This window comes from Poecilia reticulata, chromosome 16 (assembly GCF_904066995.2).
Source record: "Poecilia reticulata chromosome 16, P_reticulata-male-v2, whole genome shotgun sequence".
In the NCBI taxonomy this organism is placed as follows: Eukaryota; Metazoa; Chordata; class Actinopteri; order Cyprinodontiformes; family Poeciliidae; genus Poecilia; species Poecilia reticulata.
This window is the reverse complement of record NC_088845.1, coordinates 34827007-34846885: the sequence shown is the minus strand read 5'-3', so window position 1 is coordinate 34846885 and position 19879 is coordinate 34827007. Positions and strand designations below refer to the sequence as shown.

At 38.7% G+C, this 19879-nt stretch overlaps 1 protein-coding gene and 1 long non-coding RNA gene across 8 annotated transcripts in view; one reads left to right on the top strand and one right to left on the bottom strand.

Annotated features, from left to right (window-relative positions):
- adgrb1a (adhesion G protein-coupled receptor B1a) overlaps positions 1-19879 on the bottom strand; it is a 237625-nt gene that overhangs the window by 126836 nt on the left and 90910 nt on the right. The gene's annotated exons all lie outside the window — the stretch shown is intronic.
- On the top strand, positions 3611-5591 carry LOC145547634 (uncharacterized). 2 transcript variants are annotated; one of them, XR_014083928.1, is made up of 4 exons: positions 3611-4095; positions 4193-4276; positions 4413-4658; positions 5072-5591. It is a non-coding gene; the product is annotated as an uncharacterized LOC145547634 (long non-coding RNA). The 2 variants fall into 2 exon arrangements; XR_014083927.1 differs by having other exon boundaries at positions 3611-4276.

Below are 19879 nucleotides of genomic sequence, written 5' to 3'. Positions count from 1 at the left end.
TGGCAACTTTTTTTCTTTTTCCTGTCATAAATACAGTCTTGAAGAGGGTAGAAAAATGTGAGAGGAGTAATGGAGTTTTGTCTTCCCAGGTCTGCAAGGACATTTCATTATATTCTCAATTTAGAGGGGGCTTTTGTTTGAGCACCTCGTCACAGGAGCATCTCTCCTCTGCAAGGCTTAAATTCATCCTCCATCTTTCACTTTCCACAGTCCCTACTTTATTTTGATTATCAGTTTTTGTCAAAACACACACTTTCTTTGCAGTGTCTGTGTGTGTGCGTGAGCATGTGTGGTTGCATGGTTCACTGGGTGCATGTGAGTGTGTCGACAAACTTCCTGAAAGTCACCTTCATCTTCTATTTGGATCAAAAGGATGACTGCATGGGCATCTCTTCTTACAGCTCCAGTTTCTGTACTTTTGATCAATAGCTAGCACTTAGTGCACATACACACGCACGCACACGCACGGACACGCACACCCCCACGCACACACACCCACATGCACACGCACACATACACAAGGTTTTAGTGGATAGCATGACTGCAGATTTATGACAGAGGAATGTGTATGTTTGTGGAGCTGTTAGGCGAGCAAAGAATGGCGAAAATATGATGTTTACGGCCGCTGTAGAAACAGGCAGCCAGTTGGGGAGGGAGGAGCTGCAACTGAGGGGAAATGTTAAGAAAGACAGAGACATGAGGACGTAGGGGGAGAATAATGATGAAAACATGAAGCACAGGCAGAAATGGGGTGACTGGTTCACACAAAGCTGTGCGGCTGAATGAAGGATAAGGCGAATGCTGACACCCAGAGGACAGAGGCAGTCAACTGCACAGCAGAGATAACAGGCGGTGAAAGGAGGGAATGGGGGAGTGGGAGCTGCAGGGGGGAGCAAGATGAAGGGAGACAGGAACAGAAAGAGGGGAAAATGTGAAAACAGATAAGATGAGGAGGAAAGGGGGGTAGAGAGGAGAGGATAAGCTTGACTTGAATGGCACAAAATGTTGAAGTGGTACAGAGATGAAAACGCTCATGCATGAGCATCCTTATATAAAAGGGAACAAAGATTTTTTTATCTTAAAGTTTTTGCAATCATTCAAAAATATCCATCTGAATTGATCAAACTGATAGTCTGCTCCGCCGGCAGAAATATACTTCTTTATATTATACTCTGTAGAGGAATAATCATTAATTTATAATCTTCCTGAATAGCAAACATAACAGATGCAATTTAACTATTACAGTTTTCCTGTTTTCTATAGATGTAAAGTTCCTAAGAGGTCAGCAAGGCAGTAATGAATTTAAATTGAAATTCTCATTTTGAAGATGAATTTGAATAAGGAAAAAACTTAGACATCACACTTAACAAAATAGCACAAAATTAATAAAAACAAACTGTCCTTCGATGTGTTTCAGTTTATTTCACATTAACATGAAGTAAAATGTGTGTTCCCAATTAGAAAACATGACATATCGTATTTTCCGCACTATAAGGCGCACCTAAAAACCATAACGTAACTCCAGTCTCTACTGTAGTGTATGTTCTATGTGCCTTATAATGCGGTGCGCCTTATGAAAAAAGTTTTAAAATAGGCCATTCATTGAAGATGCGCCTTATAATCCGGTGCTGTGTGTTTGCTGTGTGTAAATGTTCACACAGCAAATTCAAAAGTATTAGATTTCCAGTGTAAGTGTTGTATGTTAGAAATACAGTGTTAATTCAACAACATGAGTGTTAGTGTTAGTTTCCCTAACACTCACTAAAGAGTTCCAAAGAGTTAAACAAAAAGCAATCCGATCCAGTGTTGACTTCTAAATTAACACCAACAGTAATCTGGTGTTGATTTAAAAATCAACATCAAACAGTTCCTCCCACAATTGTAACATATTTGTGACATCACTTCAGGGAAGGAACTACAGGTAGGGTGGGAGTTGCCGCAGAGGGGACCTAGAGGGGGCCCAAATGGGAGGCAGAACATACCTTTAGGGAACCAATTTTTTTATCACATCTGACAAGAACTGGAAAGGAGAACCCTCTCCTGTTGAAAATTGTGAACAATACCCCAGTAGATTATATAGTAGGGTGCCCCATTGTTGACTCATGGTTGCTAAAAACCTTACCAGACTGACTAATTTTAGTGACATAGTGGGTGTAAAATATTGAATAAAATGTTGTGCTACATTACTGGCTTCATTTTCACTCTTATATTTAACTTTACAACACAAAACTACAAATGAATCGTCCTTATTGTCTCCAAGTGCATTCTGGGTAAAGCTCGTCACCAAAGTCATCATCAGTCACTTGGCAACAAATGGCAAACTAGTTAGAGCATAGAAATGCTCTAACTATGGACTAGGTTAACATGTTTTGAATTTGTGTTGTTTAATCATTAGTGACCAGTAGCCTGATGTTTGTGTTATTCTCTTGGTTTGTTGTACTTCATGTCAGATGGACTTCAAAATGACATAGTCGCTCTTTCTGGTGATGAAACTTGTTAGCTCCGCTGTTGCGGGCATGTCCATGTTGTAAAGTTAAATTATCATGAGCTTTCACAGGACAAAAAATAGGATTTTCGTCAGCTATTGACACCTTGTTCTGCGGTGCGCATGGAGATTGAGGGCTTTCGGCAAGAGGTTTTAGTCAGAGTCAAACACTGCCAAAAATGGTCAAAAAAACACTGTGTGTCTGTGTTCCCCTATCACCCCCGTCCCCTTGTGCCTAGCAGAGGTTTTCGTATTTAAATGAAGTTGCTGAGTGCCATGCAAATGCAAATCAACTGTTGAGCACCGCCTTTTGGCTCTTATTCATTTTGTAGCTAATGCTTAAATGCATAAAGAAGTATGTTTTTAGAAAACAATCTATCTTATCCATTAAAATATATATTACATGTGTATTAGGAGCACTGAAAAACTTAGTTTTGGTTGAATTGATGATATAAAAGAAGAATATGCATGATTACATACAATAGACTTTTGTGAAACGTGATCTTACTTTGACATTCCTCCTATCTGAAGATTTATCTTGTGATGGGAGGAATTGCACAACTTAATCAAATACAATAATAAAAACCATGTTCCAAGAGTGGTAGATTGTACATAAAGTATTTTTGTGAATAATATTCAAACTAATGTTAATGTTCACTGATTGCTTTAAAGACCCAGAGTCATGCTATATTGGAGTGGTAGTGGTCATTCCACATCACAATACAGGACTTACGAAACTACAGACTGTTTAGTATTCACTTGCTTAACTCTCAAGTTTAAATTGAAGAACAACATGGTTGAAAGTTTGTGATACCTTCTGATAGAGTATAAACATTTGTATTCTTTTTTGTAAAGTTTTGTTATTTAAGCATTAAATATAACTCACGGATTATGAATCATATTCTGTATAAACTAAAAAGGAGACAGCTCAAAGTAGAATTGAGTAAATAAACATATAATTAATTGCTAAAGACATTTTAGCAATTAATTATAATAAAAATAAAATATACTGTCACGTAACTTTTGAAAAAATAACTTTTAGAATATATATTTTCTGTCAACTTTCATTTAACACTCCAGCCCAGTTGGTGGCAGTAATGCGCTTTCATAGTCGGTCAAGCAGCCGCCATTAAACTCCAGAGAAAGATATGCACTGGTGGTAACGAGTGCTAAATGCTACACCCAACATGAACAAAAATACCCGTGCGTTGTGTGAAATGGTGGAAAAAGTTCTATTTCACGGAGTTACCTTTTCAGTATCGTTTTGATATTAAGCAATGATCCGGCAGAAAACAACAGATGACACTGCGGCGGTCCAACAAGACCAAACTCACGGTAAGAAAGCTTTTATAAATAGCACGTGGTGCGAGGCCAGTTGCTTTGTTTGTTTCTTACAGAAAGCGGTTTGTCGTTTTCTTAATGCCGAAACAAGTGTAGGGTGAGATTTTGTATTGCGATCTCTATTACATTTGATGTTCTGAACTCTTAAAAATACTCTCATCTTCTTTGATTTTTTTCAGACCTGAAAAATGGCCAAGCCGTACCAGCCAGACCTCAGACCACGGTGCCGAAGAGCTCTTACGGAGTCCACCAGGAAGAAGAGAAATTCAGTAAGTTATGATTTCACATTTAGTGAATAGTGAAGACTTGCATATTTGTAAGGAAAACTGATCCTCCCGTTATTTTATTTATTTTGTTGTAACGCAGTACAGCAAGGCAGAGTGTGGAACGCAGTAAAGATCTACAAAATGGCGGAAGGAGGACGGATCTGAGGACCAAGTCATGAAGCCGGTATGTATAATCACTGCGTTGGTTCCCGACTGTATAATGGTTGGTTGAGAATAATTTTAACTTATTTACTTACGTATTTTTGAGAAAGCGATATATTTGCTACAATATTTTTTTAATTTTACATTTATTTCCACAGACTCCACAGAATAAGAGTCACATTTGTGTCAATCAGACTCTTCTGGAACGTTCTGAGGTCTGTGATGAGGACAGAGATGCAACTGTGTGTGACTATCTACTATTTTAGAATGATGATATTTTATGCTTCGACATTGTTTATGTACATAATGTAATTATGCTATGTATTGACAATGCACAAAAATGGTTTCCACCTGCATCCAGGACCTACTGCCAGTCATCCAGATGTAGCTAAAGAAAGAAGCAGGTAAGATTTATTACTAGAGATGTCACAATTGCATCAAATGCATCAGTTTTGCATGCATGTTTGTATATATGTGTGTATGAATGCAATCAGCAGTGAAAAGAAAAATAACATTACATTTTCTTAAGAAGCTGTAACATTTTGGGACAAGATGGTGTGCAATAATTTTAATGTAGCCTCAATGGTTAATGACAAATCACTTAAGTACTTTTATCAATGTTTTGTTAAATATCATGTTTATTCACATGATATGCAGGAGTTGATACTTTACCACATAGCCAGTTTTCAATGACAAATTGATTACACCTCCCCATATTTGATGTTTCTAAACCACGACACTTAAAATGTCAGTATAGTTTTAACAATGTGTTTTCATAAAGATTCTTTATGACTTAATGTCTGTTCTGTGTCAACAGCTGCTGGAGGCGAGGGAGAGCATCCTGGCAGCAGAGGAGATTTCCTTTTGGGAAGGTGTCACCATTGACCTCATGTCTGATGAAGAGGATGGCGTCTTCGAGGGTGTATCGGGCTGGATTGTGAGACCACCAAGTTTCCGCAGCCAGGAGCTTGGCAACCTCTGCTCCAAACTACAAGAGAGACTTGAAGCTAACCCTAAATACAGCATGTTGCGTCTTAAGCGTTTGTATGTTGGATCATGCTCAGAAAGAAAGCCGCCACCACACGGCCCAGAAGTAGACAAGCATTTTGTGCTGTAATAAATTCTTTTTTGTTTTTTTAAACTGAAGGTTTTTTTTTATTTATAGATGTTATTTTATGTGTGATTTCTTTATTTGTAGATGTGTTTTTTATATATATGTGTGGTTTCTTGTAGATGTGTTTTATTTTATATATGTGTGCTTTCTTTATTTGTAGATGTGTGTTATATGCATGTATGTACATATTTCTTTTTCAACAAAAATTAAAAATATAAACTTATGCCTTGTGCTTGGCGTATTTTTATTTCTGGGTTATTTTTTTATAATTTATTAGGGAGGGGCTTAACCAGGCCTGTAATTTTAAAGGTCTAGTGTGTCCAATAGGGAGATATCTACCAACCAATCACATGTAAGTAATTAATTGTGATGTCATTGTTTTTTCATCCAATGACTGGGTGGGTCTCCTGTTGCTATTCACATGTTAAGTAGAGTCGTTAAGCTGTTTCTTTCAGTTTTTGGCTGTGCTGCAAAATGGGGGATTGGCTTGATCTATGCCACAGGTGTCAAACTCCAGTCCTGGAGGGCCACTGTCTTGCAACATTTAGATGTGCCGCTGCTGCACCACACCTGTATACAATACTTAGGTGATTAGCAGGACTCTGGAGAACTTATCTATACAATGAGGAGGCAATTAAGCCATTTGACTCTGGTATTTTGTACCTGTTTCATATCTAAAAACTGTCAAAATGTTTTTTCTTTGTTAGTGTGTCATGTTGGTGACTGAAGCCTGTTATGATGACTTCAACACATTTCTTCAGACAGGTTGGCACGATTTTTAATGCTGTCCAAAAATGTTTCTAAAAGCTGACTAATTTCTTTAGTAATTATTTCTGACTTTTTTATGTTTTATCTTGTAAACCGGGTAGGCAGAGCAATTTGAATGAATATGATGGTGACACACACGGGTGAGTCTGATTAGTATTGTTCACACTTCTTTTTTAAATATTTATTTATTATCCTAATGTTTCTGCTATATTTCCTATTTTTCCTTCCAGGCTGGAAGTCTTCCTCCTTCATGTTGGTGAAAACAAGAGCACCACCAAAGACACTTCACCATCAGTGATCACAAGACCACCCATGGCCACTTCCAATGAACTTTCAAAGCACACTTCACCTTCAGTGCAAAGTGCCATGAATGTATGGCCTTTGTTGTATATTGCTGTAAGTGCAGTTTGATGTTTTGAAATAAAAGCAGATTATATTCTGCAAATGGTGCTGGTGTTTTTGTAGATTCAAGTGGCTTCTAATGTCTTTTAAAATGAATTTGGGGATTATTGATGGCCAGTAGTTTCTGAAAAAAAAAGGTTTTAATTGCTCTAGTGGCTAATACATTTACAAAAAAAGTGGGTAATGAGAGAAGGGGAAGACCGGGAAGCAAACCCATGACAGCCGCATTGAAAACTTGAGCCTTCATATGTGGGTTGTGCTTAACCCCTGTGCCACCACAGCACACTCTGCCAGTTGTATTTCAAAACTCGGATTTCTATGTCAATATATACTTTACACTTTTGTGTTACATTAACACGTTCATAGATTCATTCATTTCATAAATTTCTTAACATACAAACATCTGCTTCTCAACATTAATAATAAATATTTATTATAAATTTAGCTTTAAATTATTCTTTCAAGTAGATGATGAATTAATTAATAATTGAACTCAGTTCCCAAATCCATTTCAACAATACAATAATCAATTCAATCATAAAAGTCCATCAATCAACAATAGGCAAGCATCACCGCCACTTCCGTTCAGCTGTCACTATTAGGTGTTAATGATCTGATCGGCCAAACTGGAAGCCTGGCTGGAGGAATATAGACAACTTTGCGGTCCGATCTCATAACAGTACAGCTTATGTCTTCATCTACAAGATCATCCAATGGAACCAACAAGTTCATGTCATCTTTTTTGGACGACATCAAGGTGTTTGAGCCACACGATGCCTCCAACATTGTGTGCGTCGCAGTTAAATGCTACCCGTCGATGAGGAAAACAGCAGATCCTCACATCCTGAGCATAAATATTGCTGCGGACAAGATCACTAATGCCTATTGTTCTTGCAAGGCTGGGTAAGTCGGGCATTCATGGTTTTTAGGGTTACTTTTGAAACCAGTGATTTCTGTTGGCAAATATTTGAGTGTGCCTAGGCCTTATGCACGGTACTCGGTGCTAGCGTGGCTAACACAATTACAGTTTAGTAAAAAGCCTTTTCAGGTAAAATAAAATCTTTAATGTATGTCAGATATGGTACACATTGCATATTGATTTGTTCAGCTAACGTAAGTGTGTAACAGACAGGCTTCAAGGTGTAGAAGTTGTATCGGTACTGCCATTATGCTGTACTTGGCTAAAAGGTTTTTATAATGGATGTGTTTATTATTGACTTAATTTTTTTCATTCACTAAACTCAAAGAAAGCAAAGCAATAATAATTACACCAGCACACATTCCTTAATTCTTATTGATCCTACGACGGTTGAGCTGCAAATGCGGTCGTGCACAAGCTTTGATCCAAGCAAGGTATTCCGTTTCAGATTTTGGAAATCTGTGAATTTTAGTTCCACAAATACGATCAGGATACCTGACATCGCCTGTACAGATACCCCACTGACAGTGGAGAACCATTCTTTTTTCGAGTCCTGACGCAAAAACTTTCTGCCGGTCTGCTAGTCCACAATGCATGTGTTTAATACTGTAGCTTTTGTTTGTGAGACGGTTACGCACATGGTAGCTGTGCTGTGACATGAAATGGGCATTAGCCAATGAAACGTGACCCCTGTGGTAAGGTCCATAGAGCTCCTGCCACATTGTCTGGCATGCATGTTGATGTAAAAATTAGGAAATTAAGCATTTGGGAAACATTAAGCCTTTTCTGTCAGACATTCAAAGCATGACTATCGCTCTTGATGCGTCCCTTGATTTTCTTTAATGTGCATGATTCGGATGAAGGGCGTAGAATTTACCTGGTTCTGCTGTATTAGCATGATATGAGCAACATGGGCAACAACCCCTAGCAGGGGCCGTTGCCAGGAATCTTGGGCCCCCTGACAAAAAATTTAATTGGGCCCTCCTAATTAAATTGTAACAGCAGCTGCTGTTACAATTTCTTGAGTCTATCTGACCCATCAAAAGGGTCACAATTTCAAAAGCTTGCAATTGCCTTGCTTTCTTTGGTCCAATACTGATAACTAGTACAATATTTACTGCTCATTAATTTTACATGCAAGAATAAAATTCAGTATGCATACAGTCTGCATACAGTATGCAAGTAGGTTACTTAAATTTTTTCTATTAGTTTTAGAATACTGAAATGTCTCCCCATGAGCAACAATGACAGGCAACATCCAAAATATACACGAAGCAATCCAGACTTCTCAAAAAATGCTATGTAGTTGCATTTTATTTAAGCTGCAGTATGTAACTTTAATAAAAAATATGTTTTCTCCATATTTGTTAAAGCTGTCACAATGTCGTAGCAGTTTATGAGACAGATAATCTGTGAAAACAATCAATCTCCTCCACCTGTTTCCTGAACTATTATTGCTAGCAAAAGCAATGCACCGTTCTGACTGAAACAACCAATCAGAACCTCTTTGCGCTGTCAATCAACTTCATTCATTCACTGCTAAATGTGCTAATGGTGGACAAACAACTTATTGTGACAGGAAAATCGTTTATCTGCCATCACTGGTAGCTATGCTTATTAGACTAAGCATTTACAAGCTATGCTCTGTGCTATTCTGTAGCTATGCTAGCTATAGAATAGCACAAAGCAAGGGGGAGGAAGGATGAGCCATATGAGATTGTGATTAAGAGCACTAAAACTCTCCTGCCACTGACTGGTTGTTTCTAGCACTGGGAGAAGGCAGAAGAAATAGATTTTTCACAGATTACCTCTCATACCATGCTGTCACAACATAATGACAGTTTTAACAAATATGTGGAAAAAATACATTTTTATAAAAGTTACATACTGCAGCTTTAATTTCACTTAGGAGAGAACAGGTCAGGAGGGACGTGGGCTAGAGCTCCTGCTGCTGACTGATCAAGGTACAAGTTTCAGGGCAAATATGGATGTGGGAACATTACATTTTTACTGCTAAAAACAATCTTCGAAAATACAATATGATTAATTTTTGTAATTGACAGGGTCCCAATGTTTTATTTATTTTTTTAATTTCTGTTAACAATAAATAAATAAATTGTGGAGGGCCCCATTTTGGTCAGGGCCCTAGAATTGTCACCACCTATACTCACCCCGAGTGGCATCTTTTGTGGAGTGTCATTAGTTCCTCAAGTAGCTCCCTTCAGCCCCCTCACAACCACAGGATCTGAATGTCAATGGTGTCTTGTACAATGCACTATAACCTCCCTAACCCCCTAACCTAGCGGTTCTCAACGTGGACGGTACCGCCCCCCCAGTGGGCGTTCAGAGGACGGCAGGGGGCGCTGGCGGACATTTTTACAAAAGGGGGGCGCTGGGATGCCTTTGGGGGGTGTTTGGTCGAAGGTAAACTTTACACCTTAAATCCACAACAATATCAGTTTAGACTGAGCAACTTGGTAAAACTGTATTGTGTAACATTAAATCATGCTTGGCTGCAACTGTATCGATGGCAGCTCTTCTTCTAGTCAGTGTTTGTAGCTTCATGGCGCAGCTCCGCTCCGCATCAGTTCAGCGTTACACCGGCTAATGATGACGCTGCTGTGATTCACTTTGTCTGGTATTTATGTAGGCTACATGTTTTGGCAGTTCTGTGATCATGTCAAAGCAGCAATTTATATTAAAAAGTGTTATATTTCCCTTTGAAAGCTGCCCGCTTCCATGGAAGGACAACAGAAAACCGCTCTTATAAACATGTAATTACTAAAATCACGATGCCCTCACTGTGTATCCCTCTGAAAAATGAACCCATTTAAATAAAGAAATAAAGAAATCCCTCCATGGGTGATACCACGATAGAGCGTTCATTTTATAGCGCTAACACCGGTGCTGCAAGTGGTCCGACATGAAACGGGTTTGATGCAACAACAGTACCAAAGCACTTTTAAATTTCAATAATCAGAGTACCGAAATTGTTTCCGTTGTTTTAAAAGGTTTATGTCAGTCTGCCTTTTCCCCATCGATATGTTTCCCGACCAACCTGCACCTTAGGGAGTAAAACAAAACAAACAAAAAAAAAAACTGCCGCGCACATTGCGCAGAATTCTGAAACATGAGAAGCGGGCAAAACGGAGCGACGAACTAGATGTAAATTATGGCATAAAAACAGAATCCGACGCTGAACAGTGAAAAATCAACACATGATGTGAAACACATGATGATTAGGTGGCGCAGCAGGTGATGAGTGAAAATTACTGGTGGTCAATAAACAATAAAATAAATCTAGCAACAGGAAAGAAACTAAAGTGGACATATCAATAAATCAAGAGAGGATAATACTAATCAAATGAAACTAAATAGAAATGAATGAAGAACAAAATGCAAGAATAAACTAAGAAACTAAAGTAAATACGGAGGAATAAACTGGTATGGCAAGACCTTTCGAGGAATAATTAATACTGTAAGACTGTATGGCAAGAATAAACAGACACTATTTCCAGATAAAAGGTAAAATAATATTGTTGAAGTGCCATGGGCAGGGGCGCAACTACACATTATTCAGGTGGATGCAAAAACATAAATCGGCGCCCCCCCCCCCCCACGAAGGAGCGTAGAAACATACGCTCCCCCCCTCGCCCCCCCAACCCCAACCCCCTCCTCCAGAAGGAAGGATTATGTTACTTTTCCCAATAAATCAGCTTCTGTTTTTACATTTTTAATGACACATCCATGGCTGAAAATCACATGATGTAGCATGATATGATATGTGACTTATTTTTAGTGGGGAGGGCAGTGTTGTGGTACTCAAAGTCGGTCTTGGTCTCGAGACCATTTTTTGATGGTCTCGGACTCGACCGCATTTGGTCTTGGTCTTGTCTCTGTCTCGGGCGCTGAGGACTCTGCATTTTATTTCAAGACCAGTCGAGACCGCAACTGTGAAAATGTCACTAAACGTACAGCACACTGTCCATTTTATTTGTTAACATCTTTGTTTTCAGTGGATGCAAAACGCACCAATTAAAATCCAAGCAATTACGTGTTTCTGCTACTCCCGGCGCTCCAGGAGATGCGCAGTGGTTTTCTCTCAGCGGCAGAAGGAGTCTGTCTAACCGTCAGTAATATAATAGCGCTGCATAAATAATAAGAAATCCGATGGCCACAGCTAACTCAACATCGCTTCTCTTTCACAGACGGTGGGGACTACGTCTAACTTTTTTCATCACTTAGAAAAGTAGCTCAAAGAAGGTAAGCTCCATTGACATGATGTTAGCAAAGCTAGCTGTATAGAGACACATAAGCATTTGTGATGAAAAAAAGTCAGTCACTGCCTGAATTATTGTGCGGAGGTGTAGACTGACTTGTCGCATATATGGGACAACGCTGTGTCCAAAAGTCTGCAATATAGTGATGTTACATTCAGAAACAGTTGATTCTTCTCCACAGCTCTTTACTTATTAGATAGGACTGGAGTGTCACTCACTGAGAGGCTTTGTTCTATCAGATTACTATACGCTGTCAGAATAGACATACATGCAGTGAGTACCATGCCTGCGCATGCGCATTAAGAAGTCCGACCGTCAGAGGAGTTGTCATTTCAGCATACGCAACAAGTTATGACAAAAATAAGTCAACTCGGCCAGAGTCTCTGTATGGACATATAAGAACTAACAATTTGACAGATTTAACTTCCATGAAGTCAAAGCCAGAATTCTCGGAACTTCCAAAACAACACACTCTGTAAAACAGAGCCAGAAGCAAGATTCAGAACGCCATTGGTCAGACGGTTTCCAATACACAATAGCAGACTGAAACTAGAAAATTCCTGCAGAAATTTTAAAGGGGCATGCCAAAGTGTGCTCGTCGGCTTTGACGCAGCGCTATGATGTTAAAAATTAGCATTAATGCTAAAGAAAGCTGCAACGTAGTCAATAACCTTTGGAGAGGCAGAAGCATGTTTAATAAACTGTAGTTGTACCATTCATTATGTTAGAATTGATGCATAAGCTAAAATTAGCCAATATGCTAATGTTAGCTTAAATGCTGGCAGTAGCATGTGGAGCAACACGACCATGTTTTAATTTTACTACTCTATTCAGTATACTAAACATGTCTAATTAATGAGAAAATTAGGTAAAAGCTAACTTTAGGTAAAAGTGCTAGTGCACTAGTCATAGACAGTGAAATGCTAACTTTTGTACAAATGCTAATGAACTGCCTTGCTGAGCATCACCGCTCTTTTCCTACGAATCCTCTTCTGCTCTCTCTGTCAGGTTTGTGATCTGTAGCATCGCAGGCGCTGCGTCTGTGCCGCTGGTTCCTTAAAGGAGCAGCGACGTTATTTTCTGTCCATAGACTTTTAATCAACTATTTATTCTTATTTATGTCAGATTTTAACATGGGGGGACATATGTGTAATGGTTATAGTCTTGAATCAGTAGTATAATGCTGAAAACACAAGCAGTTGTACATACCAGTAAACCCTACAGTGCAGTCCTGGGGAGCTGCAGTTCCAGACACTGTTCTGTTGCTATGGTAATTAATCCCCTGCAGCTGTGAGAGCCAAAGAGCGGGAAAATCCTCTTCAGACACAGTTTCTATACTTGGGAGACACCAGGCGTCAGTCTGAAGGACCCTGACAAAAAGCATAAGCCCTAGCAAATTTTTGTAAACATTGTACATGAGCAGGCATGTGTATCTATGTTATGACCAACTTTCAGACCAATAGGGCGATATTTATGCCTGTGAGGGGGATTTAAAAAGGGTTTTTGAGTCAGCCATAAACAGTCCTGTGTGTGTGTTTCATAGAGAAAGATTACTGATTCTGTGAGACACAAAATCTCAAATTTTTTCGTTTTTATTAATTTATGTAATCATTTTAACTCCGATCCCCAATAAAAATAATAGCAATAATGCCGGCATCGAGCCGCACGATTTGATACCACTTTTGTGGGTGGGCACGCAGCGGTACGAGCCGCATTAACGGTGACGGAAGAATAATAAATAATATACAGACATTCTATTGGGTGTAGAACAATAGGTGCCTGCCATGCAATGCATGGAGGCAGTACTGACTTGCTTCGCAAGTCAGTACTGCTCTCCTTATGCATTGCTATGGCATGCCCCTAACTATATAAATGCTCGAAGCCAGAAGCAGGAGACAAGACATTTTGGATTCTGAGACGATGAAAATGAGATGATGAAAATGTAATGTGTGATGCCGCAGATGTGCATTAAATGTCTTCCTGTTTGCCAGTGAGTTTGTGTATCGTCTCTTAATTCATGAGTTTAGCACCTTTGAATTCCTCCATAACCATCACACATTGTAGCACAGAGATGGAATATTTAATATTGGTAAAATGTATTAAGTATTTAATATCTAGGTGTTTTTATAGGAATATGGATCTTTCAGATCATTTTGAGAAGTAATTTTGATCATATTTTACATTTTATTGTGTCATGTAGCGCGGGGCGCTGGTCTTGGTTCTTGACTCGGTCTCGACTTCCCTCGGTCTTGGTCTTGACTTGGTCTCGGACCCTAAAAGTCTTGTCTCGGTCTCGATACACTCTGGTCTTGGTCTTGTCTCAGGTTAGGTGGTCTTGAACACAACACTGGGGGAGGGTATTGCTGTAACATCTTATGATGGACAGAAATTATTTATTCTTTCACCTCCATATTCTCTGCTTTTTTCAGCGTTTCTAAGCTTCATTAACTAGTAACAATTTGGCATCCAACATCCAAAAATCCTTTGCTTTTGAAAACCTGCACATGACTCTCCTGGATAAAAGAAGTTTCTAGTCAACAAGATTATCTCATCATAATTTCCAGCAAAAATCCCCATAACAACACAGAATCAACACAAAGCAAGACTGACAGTATTTGAACAAAAACCAAACTTAGTAAAAAATCTCTGAAATGATATAAGCTACAATAAAGACTGAAGAAGACATCTAAATGTTCTGACTGCCTTGACAAAGAGGCACTAAAAATAAAAGTGCTCCATGTTGTGCAGCTCAAACTGATGTGGTTTTGATAGAAATGTGACTCAGAATGTTTCTTAGACTTAAGGCCAGCATGTCAAATGGCAGCATGGTTAAAGTAGCATGTCATCAGTCTGTCTCAGTTTTCAGGACACTTTGAAAGTTATGCTGTTGCTTTTCTTCATAGTTTCTATGTACTATTTTTCTCTTCATCCTTTGGTTTACCATCAGTAAGCACCTTCACTGAAAACGTGGTCCATCATGGGCAGCTCTTCAGTTTCAGGTACAGGTCAGCCAGGCAGACATTTCAATTCTGAAGATGGATGTCGTACTTTAGAGAGAGCGATAAGAAAAGGTTTGAGAGGTTTTTCGCTGCAGGAATCAGATGCTTTTCTTACTTTTTTTGCAGCCTGACTGGCAGCTCACAGGAACAAGGCTTTTAACAACCGTCTCCATCTTTAGCCCAGATGATTGTTGATGAAGCCTGTGCTCCCAGATCACTATGACAAGTTTCCTAGCTCAACTCCATTGTGCTGGTCTGCTTAAAAAAAAAAAAAATTAGCACAATTAATCTGGGTGGCCCTGCTGTGAACTTATCTTTGGATTTTCCACTGCAGTCGAAGCACTGAGTGCTACACAGAACTACTCCAGCTTGAGATGGATATTATTTACCTGTCGTCTTCCTAGGAGAGCCCCTGTGTGCCAGGCGTCAGGCTAAACTGTCCCTGGGGGAACTCCACATCTATTTTCTCTATGAATTTCACTAAGAGCCCCCGGCCGCCATTCTCTGGGTCTCTCTGCGGCTTCTTCGTTCACCATGACGCTGATGCATCATTGTTATCCATGTTTCTCCAACTTACTTTGGGGGCATAATAAACTGCTCCATTAAAAAGGCATGCAGCCTGTACCAGTATATGAAACATATTGAGAGGCGTCCAGGGATCACTAACCTGTAAGATCCAATGGCGCACACGCACATGCAGGCACACACACACACATAGGTCCCTGAGCAAAGCAGTTTATTCTTCCCACGCTTTGCACCTCTCTCATACATCACAGGCCCTTGTCTCCCCACACAGTGTGGGATGGTGACTGCATTGTGACTCAGACTTACAGACACAGTTAGAGAAACAACGAGAGAAAGATGAGGATGAGGAGGTGGCAAGGGTTTCATTCTGGTGGATCATTAAAAAAGAGCCTCTCACAACACTGCTGGCGAGGCAGCCAGGTATTCAGTGTGGGAATTATCTGGATAAGATGAGTTTGATTTAACACTACAGTCTTGTCTACTCTCTGGGGAAAAAAAGTTATGTTAAAACCTGTAGATTCTTTTCATGAGACTCATAAAGCTCAAATTGTCAAATATGTGGTTCTATGGGTTTAGTGGTAGGTTTAAGATATTTGCTATTTATTATTTGCTTGATAAATATAATTAAATGACTTCCAACAGTGGCAAAGATGAGCTCTTCAAGTAAGCTGGTCTTTCCTTCATCAGAAGCGTTTCCAGTGGAACTGAAACAGACATCATGTAAACAGGAACGTGTTGGTGATTCTTTAGGTTGTAGCTGAAGCAGTTACTGGAGCTAAAAATTAAAATGAATCTGAACCTAACTGTGTTTCAGCTTCAAGTTGGAAAATCATAGGGATTTTCTAATTAATAAACAAGGAGTTTTCACAACCAATGGTCTGGTAGACTCAGTTTGAATGGGGACAAAAATTGCAACATTACATTTTTAAATAATGTAGTTCGCTTTCACACTACACTCTGTCAAACGAACCAAACTCTTTGAAAAACCTGTTCCTAACTTCATTCTTCACAAAATATAGATAGAAATGGAGTAGAATCAGGTTTTAGAGGCTGTAGAATTTGTTTTTGGTAAAAAACCACAAACCATTTCTCCCTCTAGCGTTAGACTCTCGCATTTGTTTTGGTTCCATTAACCCAGAATGCATTGCGGTATCATCTGCTTCCTGCTTTTGAAGCAGTGTCTAGTCCGCTTGGCATTCACATGTATTCAAGCCACACTAGACATGACTTCAACCAAATGGAGACCCAGGGTTTAAGAGCGGCCGGGGTGAGGATCAGTGCCTAAAATTCCGAGGCCATGGTCTTGAGGCGGAAAAGGGTACAGTGCCTTCTCTGGGTTGGGGGTGTCGCCCTGCTTCAAGTGGAGGAGTTTAAGTATCTTGGGATCTTGTTCATGAATGAGGGAAGAAGGGAGCGGGAGATCGACAGGCGAATTGGTGCACCGTCTGCTGTGAAGCGTGTACCGGTCCGTCGTGGTGAAGAGAGAGCTGAGTCAAAAAGCGAAGCTCTCAATTTACAGGTCGATCTATGTTCCCACCCTCGTCTATGGTCATGAGCTTTGGGTCATGACCAAAAGAACGAGATCACGGGTACAAGCGGCCGAAATGGGTTTTCTCCGCAGGGAGGCTGGGCTCTCCCTGATAGATAGGGTGAGAAGCTCGATCATCCACGAGGGACAGTAATAAGATTTAGTGAGATACAAATCAAATGCATTGAAAACCGGATTATGACATTGCAAATAATGATAAACATTCAACTTTCCAACTGAAAATTCAGATTTCTACCTTTCTGTCTTTCTGTTAGTTTTTTCCCTGCAACTCCAAATATGGAATTTTCAATTTCTAAATAAAACTGAAACACATAATGTAACCGATCATCCAGTCCAAGTGTTTTAACTACTGAAAAGATTCAATTAAAGAACAAGCTTTCTGATTATTTAATCATGACCAATTGCATTTTTAGCAAATACCACTGTCTGACCAAATAAGTGATAATGTGATCTTAGACAGTCATTACAATGGTATTATTTTGGATGTGAACCCTCAGAAAAGTAAAATTAAATACATTACAATTGAAAAATTAATTGAAAATCAGCCCATGATGCTAGAATTAAAAATAAAATCTGCTGCTTTTTCATGCCTGTTAGGATGAAGGTACTTGTTACATCAAGATGTGATTCTTGGCACCAGTTCGAGGTCAATAACCAAATTGAAGCATATCAGTGAGACTGCTCATGTGAAGCCATCTCTTCCCAAATGGTTGGATTTACCTGGATCATTTCATTCCACTGAAGCATCACTCCAACTACACTCAGGTTGAATTATTCACATCTTCAGCAAATTAAGCAAATTAATTCAAAGACACCTGTGGGATTCTCTCAGAAAGGTAGGAATTTTCCCATATTAACCTGATTAGGACCCCAATCACAGAAAGATGCATGTAATCAGTATTTGCTGATCCTGATTTCTTGATGCAAATAAGGCCATAGCAGGTAATATTCAAATCAGGCTTATTCATGTTCAATTTTAGTGAATTTCACAGAAATGTTTTAATCACCTTAATTACCTGCTGCCTTTTGAATTCTTTACAGCATCCTACAACATATGCCTTTGGCTTCAAAAATGTCAGTTCTGCTCATTATACACAGCACCAAATTTATTTCATAGGGAACCAGTTGCTTGTTTTCCTAAATTGGCTTGCTTGTTATGTCACAAATTCTGGCAACACAGACCCTAACAGTCAGCCCAAACCAGAGAAGACGCAGCAAAACACACCAGAAAAAATCATTCTGCTAAAGGGATCCCGAACCACTCTGGATATTAAATGAGCACAAACAGCAATGGTGTTAACAAAGCTTAATGTATCATCGATCAGACAATAATGTGTATTGAGGGCAATAACAAATGATTAATAAGACATCTAACTACTGTAAACAGCATAATTGGAATTTTTTTCTACTTTGAGTCATTAATGATTCTATCTGCATATTATTGACATTACATAGACCGATTTTAAACTCTGGAGAAAAAACAAGTATTCATGGATTTATAGAACACAATTGATGCAAGATCAAATCTATCAATGAATGCCTTTTTCCACAGAGAAAGTAAATAATAAACGAAGAAGGAGAAGGTTAAAGTCCAAGGTCAAGAGGAAAATCCTCTAAAAAAAATTATCTGTCAATTTCAAGTTTATTTGTCTGGCATATTTCAGCATCAAGTCAGTTCCACAGTCACATGACTGAGAAAAATAGATAAGCAAAATATCATATAAATGTTACAAGAAGCAAATTCATAAATACCACAAGTTCATTTTACTTATATTTTTACTAATTAATTTATACTTCGCCATAAAACGTAATCCAGTAGCCAATTATGAAACAAGCCATAAACATTACATTTTGTTAAATGTCATCATCAAAGTCATCAAGAATGATATTCATATAAATCAAATATATTAACCAATGTTCCAGTTATTATTAATAAAAGGTAACTACACAGTTCAATTTTTAGCGTAGATTTAAGGGAACTCAGTGCTTTGACTATTTTGTAGTTTTCTGGAAATTTGTTCCAGATTTGTGGAGTAAAACAGACTTCTGCTTCTCCATGTTAAAACGCCTCCAGCTTTAAAAACAAGGCAGGAACTTAAAAAGCAATTTCTTCAAATCCTACAGTATTGCAAATACTTTTGGTAATTTATAAACCAACTGTTCAAATTACATAGACTGCTGTTGCTGTGTTTTTTTAACCTACATTACAATTAATATAGAAACTTTCTCATGTACTTACTCTGTACTAAATTATGTACAACAGCCTTTTATATTTAAAAAGTGTTAACTGTCATGTTGCCTCTCACAGACTACAATTGTTTTGTTTGTATGTTAATTTGAAGATCATGAAGTGTGAAGAACAACAACCTTCAAATAGTCCAATTTGCTCTCACCTGCTGAACTTGATTAATGTTGGACTGGTTAACGCTGGTTGTTATGTAAATCAGATGCTGGTGTATGGCTGGTAGGGGGCACTTGAGCCAAGACTGCATATAATTCCAATATAAAAGGACTAGCGTGTCACATGACTGAGAAAAATAGATAAGCATAATATCATATACGTAAATTCATAAATACCACAAGTTCCTTTTACTTATATTTTTACAAATTCATTTATACTTTACAGGCTTTATGTAAACTTGCTGTTTCTTTTGAAGTGAAACTGTGTTTTTGCTGAGTTTGGGAACAAGGTTCACTCATGAGAACACACTCATGTTTCCAGTCAACAGAGAATAAAATATGTTTTCAGCTACAGGAACCTAACAGAAGAATTGTTGACTGACTGGAAAGAATTCGCTCTGACTGTCACGCTTTGTACACAACCTCACAGTTTACCACAGTGTTCTTTGCTAGTGGCACCTCTTTGCTAGACACCCTCAATTAAGCTCATCCATGTGGCCACTGAAAAGGTCACATATGAATCAGTACATATTCTGACAGAAATAAAATCCTGAATTTTCATATCTGAGAAATAACAAGTCCGAACATCATCAGTCATCACTGATCCATTTAACAAAATTTAACATAAACACATTTAGCAATACTGCAGGAAAAATAAATGCATAGTTG